This window comes from Amblyomma mixtum, chromosome 10 (assembly GCF_055824585.1).
Source record: "Amblyomma mixtum isolate Tamu chromosome 10, ASM5582458v1, whole genome shotgun sequence".
Classification (NCBI taxonomy): Eukaryota; Metazoa; Arthropoda; class Arachnida; order Ixodida; family Ixodidae; genus Amblyomma; species Amblyomma mixtum.
Window position 1 is genome coordinate 76,347,715 of NC_143021.1, and position 6,000 is coordinate 76,353,714.

Consider the following 6,000-nt stretch of genomic DNA (forward strand, 5'->3'; position numbering starts at 1 on the left):
TTGAAAAGGAACATTACACTGCGCCTACATTTTTGCTCCTGGTGTAGTGCTAGAGCGAGGAAACTGCAGCGAGATGTCACAATAATTCTGCAGTTGCAGTTCAGTACAGCCGAAACAGAGCACTCCTCTTTAATCAGCACATCAGTGGACACGGCAGTGAGTGAACGACCTTGTGACCGGCCAGAGTCGCCAGCATTTGACCAGCCAGAAGTGTCACCAGTGTCCGACGAGGAAGGCACCTCACATATGGTGAACCAGCCAGCACCAAACAGACGCAAGGAAACGAGGCGGAGGACGAATAAAAAAATAGCACAGTTCAGACACTCCTCAAAGTTTTGGAAGAGGCGAAAAAAGAAAGAGAAGAAAAGTTCAACAAGAAGATGTCACTGTTGGAGCGCCTCGTTGCAGCCGTGGAATCACAGTCTGCCTAAGTTGCGCAACAAAATGAATAAAATGATTTCAAGATGCTTTTGACAGATGTTTGTTCTTGCACTGTTTGTTCCTGGCAGCAGCAAACTATGTGTGTGCACTGACAAAGAGTGTGTGTACAAACCAAAACAGCAACTGGGCAGACTAAGCACACTCAGCACTGCTTCATGGCGATGGCCTTCCGCATTCTTTCGCACTGTTTGGCAGTGCCGTCAAAAAATCTAGGTCGTCGTCCTCATCGTTCTGCATATCCTCCAGTTCGGGCAGCAAGTCCAATTCGTCGAGAAAATCTCTTTCATCGTTGCAGATATTGTGCAGCACGCATGCAGCCATTATAATGAGGCAGCATTGTTTAATGCTTGCAGCGTCGGCAAAGTATAGCCTCCTGGGACGTTGCCTCAACAAGCCAAACGAGTTCTCGATAGCAACACGCTGTTGCGAGTGAACTTTGTTGAATTTCTTTTTCCGCGTTGGAAAGCTGGTCCCATTGTCGCGATAAGGAGTCAGGAGCCATGGTAGCAGCGGGTAGGCAGAGTCCCCAAAGATGTATTCATCGGCGCACTTGTCAGCGGCATCTTCGAAAAATGTGCTCTCACGAAGAACCCTAGCGTCGTGTGCCGAGCCCGAAAAGCCGATGAAGACATCAATGAGCTTGTTGCGGTCGTCACAGATGCCCTGCAGAATCACTGAAGGATATTTTTTCCTGTTATAGTAAGAGTGCGGTGACTCGGCGGGTTTGTTGATTTCGATTTGGCAACCGTCCACGCAGCCGACTGTGTTGCAAGGTCCCTTGGCACCGGCTTTTGCTAAGAAGGCAGCCTTGCTGCGCTCTTGCTGTTGCCGGTTCGGCCAGGCGATGACGGACGCGCTGATGTTGTTTAAAAAGTTCAAAGCTATTTCGATGCACTTTTGCACAGACGGCACAGAAACATCAAAGCGGTCTGCTAGCGAGTACATGTTGCTTTGCGTTCCCAAGTAACTAAGAACAATGAGGCACGTTTTCTCTGGGCTTATTTGCGGACGGCCTCCTATTGTGTGCGGGAAAAATGGCGATATTTTAAAGGCACCAACAAGAGAATCAAACGTACCCCGTGAGAGACGGAAAAAACGCTTGAATTCAAAGTCAAAATAGGTGCTCACAACATCTTCGCAGTACCGCGGTACGCGGTTCCTCTCGATCCTCACTACTTTCATAGCGACCATGAACAACTCGTCAAATTCCTCTTCGCCGCTATCGGAGTCCATCAGGTCTATGGCTGCCAGCACGGCAGTAAGCCGCCGTTCATTTTTTCCCGCACAGCAAACACGCAAACAACAAAGAGGCGCGGAACAACTGCCATCCGTCGAGCGCGGCAAAAGCAGAAGGCTTGCACGACATCTGCACTTCGACGTTTGTTTATGAATGGCGCTAGTGTAGCGCTGCGTCTGCACTGCTGAACTGGCGCTGCATGAGCACGGCACTTTTTCTGAACTGACGTGAACTGGTGCACATCGTGCAGGAGGAATCGAACGGACCTATTTGCGCCGAAAACTGAGGGCGGCAATGCAATAGGCATTCGCGACGAAAGAAATTTTGATAAGATGACATGTTGTCCTCTATTGGTATTGAAATTTCACTGTGAATGACAGTCACAATAGAGAACAGTCTTTATCTCGATGCCAACTCTTTTAGATGTATCAAGATTGGAAATTCAAAATCTGGATGTTTTTCCTTTTATCGTCTCAATGCATGTAGCTCAAGGAACAAAGAGTTGAAACGTTTGTGTCGTCATTAGGTAACGAATTTCATGAGCTGGCTTTCACTGAGACATGGTATACTTATTCGAACAATGTTGTCTCCTCCCGCGGTTATAAGTGTGACGCACTGTTTACGAAAAAAAAAAAAAAAACGATGATGTAGTTTTGTACTTAAAAACAGCATTCCTAATGTAATTCTCCAATGTACAGTTTGAAGCCCTTCCTTGGAGTCACTTTTTATTCATACAAATAAATTAATTTTTGCCCTAATTTAACGGCCACATTCTTCGTCCCTTGAAGAGTTTTTCTTTTTCTCGACGCTATATTGGCTTAATTTTCTTTTGAAAGCAACATGTGGTATCACTGGGTGATTTCAATATTAACATACCAAAACAGTGACACTTTGTCAAGGAATTTGCTGATATGATATTGAACAACGGTTTTCTAATATAATAGAACACCTAATCGCACCACAGGCTCCAGCGAAAAACTTACTGGTGTTTGCTTAACAAATAGCGACATTAAGAGTACTACGGCAGAAGTATTCTTGTGTGACATCAGTGATCATGTGTCGGACTTGTACTTTAATGAGAGGTCAAGTAAGCAGATCATCCAACATAAACATACATCTAAGCACTGTCGGATGATAAGCAATTTTCATCTGTTTCGTCAACTCGTTTCCTCTATCCTATACAGTGAATTTAAATCCGTGGAAAATCATAATTTATACGCCACGTTTTGGACAAATTAAGAGAGTCGTGTTAATGTGGTTTTCCAGTTGTAACTACTGCAAAATACAAAAAAAAAGAAGGAAGCCTTGGATTACACGAGGTCCGCTTAGGCGAATAAAATCACGAAATATACTTTTGAGCCAGTTATTAAACGCGAAACATTTCAAAATAACGGCCTGAGGGGCGAGGTGGTGCATGACGAAATGAACGGCGGCGCAATAAGGGCACTAACACGAAAGGGGCACCACATGCGCACACTACCAACTGTTTATTACACAGAAAGGTGACATTTAAACATTTAGCTAAAGCATGAGTCTCATCGCATTGTCACTCTGAACCGAACACGTGGGAAAAAAAAGCAGCAGCATCAGGACAACAGACAAGAAACCTTTAACACCTGCAGATAAACCAACAGATTCTGATAAAAGAAATTAGAAACGAAAAGGAGGAGCCCATCTCTCAGCAAAAGTAGTGTCAAACAATCGCAGCAACAGCAGTGTCATGCACGAGAAGCAAAAGCAGTCAAACTAAAGACCAAAAAAAGTAAAAAATCAAAAGAAAATCGCAGCAAAAGCAGTGTCAAACATATGAAGCAAAAGCAGCCAGAAACTGAAAAACAAGAAAAAGGAAAAGAAAAACTTATAACAAATTTAAGAACTCGCCTAAACAAACAACAGGCGGCCGCTAGAAATGCAGGGCTGAAAAGTCGCATAGTACAAGACGTCATAAAAACTAAAAAGAAAGGAAACTATTTCTACGGAGGGATACCGAAGAGACAAGTGCTTCCCTTCTTTTTGATCATAAACGCCTCAAGAATTTCACGTGCCACCCAATCGCGACTCCTGCCAGAATCCTTATTCCATTAAGCACTGGCTCACACTTGCAATCTTTACAATGGGGTGGCAAATTCGACTGGCCTCCGTTTTCTAACGATTTCTCATGCTCCCGTGCCCTGTCGTTAATGCAGCGACCTGTCTGGCCTATCCAGACCCCCCCGTACGTCAGTGGGATTTCGTACACCACTCGGACGGCACAGGATACGAACTGCTTGCAATGCCTCTTTTCGCACAGGGCTTCCTTCTTCTGGCCGATCCGCGCTAAGCTGGGATCCATGCTAAGCTGGGATGAAGGCGACCACAAGCGGTCCCCTATATACACCGAGCGGCGCACAGCTTGACGTACATACCTGTCGTTTTCTCCGCGCCGAAAAAGCTCAGCCGGTTATGCTCGCGGATCAGCCAGAAGAAGAAAGCCCTGTGCGTAAAGAGGCACGGCAAGCGTTTCGTATCCTGTGCCCTCGGAGTGGTGTACGAAATCCCACTGACGTGTGGAGGGGTCTATATAGACCAGACGGGTCGCTGCGTTAACGACAGGGCACGGGAGCATGAAAAATCGTTAGAAAACGGAGGCCAGTCGAATTTGCCTCCCCATTGTAAAGACTGCAAGTGTGAGCCAGGGCTTAATGGAATAAGGATTCTGGGCAGGAGTCGCGATCGGGTGGCACGTGAAATTCTTGAGGCGTTTATGATCAAAAAGAAGGGAAGCACTTGTCTCTTCGGTATCCCTTCGTAGAAATAAAGTTTCCTTTCTTGATAGTTTTTTGTGACGTCATATACTGTGCGACTTTTCAGCCCTGTATTTCTAGCGGCCGCCTGTTGTTTGTTAGGCGGGGTGTTAAGTTTGTTATTGGTTTTATCATTCCTTTTTCTTCTTTTTCGGTTTCTGACTGCTTTCGCTTCATATGTTTGACTCGGCTTTTGCTACGATTTTCGTTAGATTTTTTACTTTCTATTTTTATTTTTGGTTTTTGGTTTGACTGTTTTTGCTTCCAGTGTATGACTCTGATGTTGCTGCCATTGTTTGGCACTACGTTTGCTAAGAAATGGGCCCCTCCTTTTCGTTTCTAATTTCTTTTATCAGAATATGTTGGTTTATCCGCAGGGGTTTTCGTGTCTGTTATCGTGGTGTCGATGCTTTTTTTTCCACGTGTTGGGTTCGGAACGACAATGTGATGAGACTCATGCTTTAGCTAAATGTTTAAATATGCCACCTTTCCGTGTAATAAACCTTTCGTAGTGTGCGCCTGTGGTGCCCTTTCGGGTTAGTGTCCTTGTTGCGGCGGCGTTCATTTCATCGAAATATTTCGCCGTTTTGGAGAGTATAAATAGGTTAGAAATAAATTAGGTGTGGTTGCAAAAAGTCTACAAGTCACTAGTATGCTCGAACATTTTCGGATATCTCCTTCGCTCCTCAAATAATCTGGACTACAGTCAAAGATGCACAGAAACTCGAAAAAACGTATCAACTCAAATGACATTTGTAGGGACCTTTATTAGTAGTAAAGCTCTTGCCTTATGATTTCAACAGATACTTTCTGGCATCTAGAGCTTTTCATGCAACGTACAATAATGTTGGAAAATACGTAAAATGTTATTTGAAGAATAGACTTTTCCTATATCGCGCTACTCCTTAAAGCCATTAACCTGATAATATGAGATTATTTTCGTAATATTGGGCCTCAGAAATAACTTTTTCTGTGGATTGGATGGCATTAGGGTAGCGCCAGTTAGTACAACTGCTCCCCTAACAGTTAACATACTTCGTGATATGGCAAATATAATTTTGACAACAGGTATATTCTCCGACAAATTGAAGATAGCAAGAGTGGCTGTTTTGTTCAAGGGTGATTCTGCAAATATCATTACTAATTATTGACATATATGAGCTGTTTCGTTGTTTGCGAAAACAGCACAGAAAGTGATTAATATTGGGATCACATACTTGGCAACATGAATATATCGTGAGTGTGAAATATTCGATGCATGAAATCACTTGCACTTTTATCGATGTGGCTGGAAAGATCGGCAAGGTGTCGGTGTACTAATAGTAGTCAGCAAAAAAAGTCATATTCGGTTCACACTACACCAAATATCGAAATTATAGGGGTATCTCTTCAACCAGGCAACTGCAGAATAATCCTAAGCACATGCTATGATCCATCTAATGCGTTTACTACATTTGTTTCCGAGTTTCATGATGACATCAATATCCTCGTAACGCGTTAGCGTCCGTCCTCTATCTTTCTATTGGGCGACTTCAACTT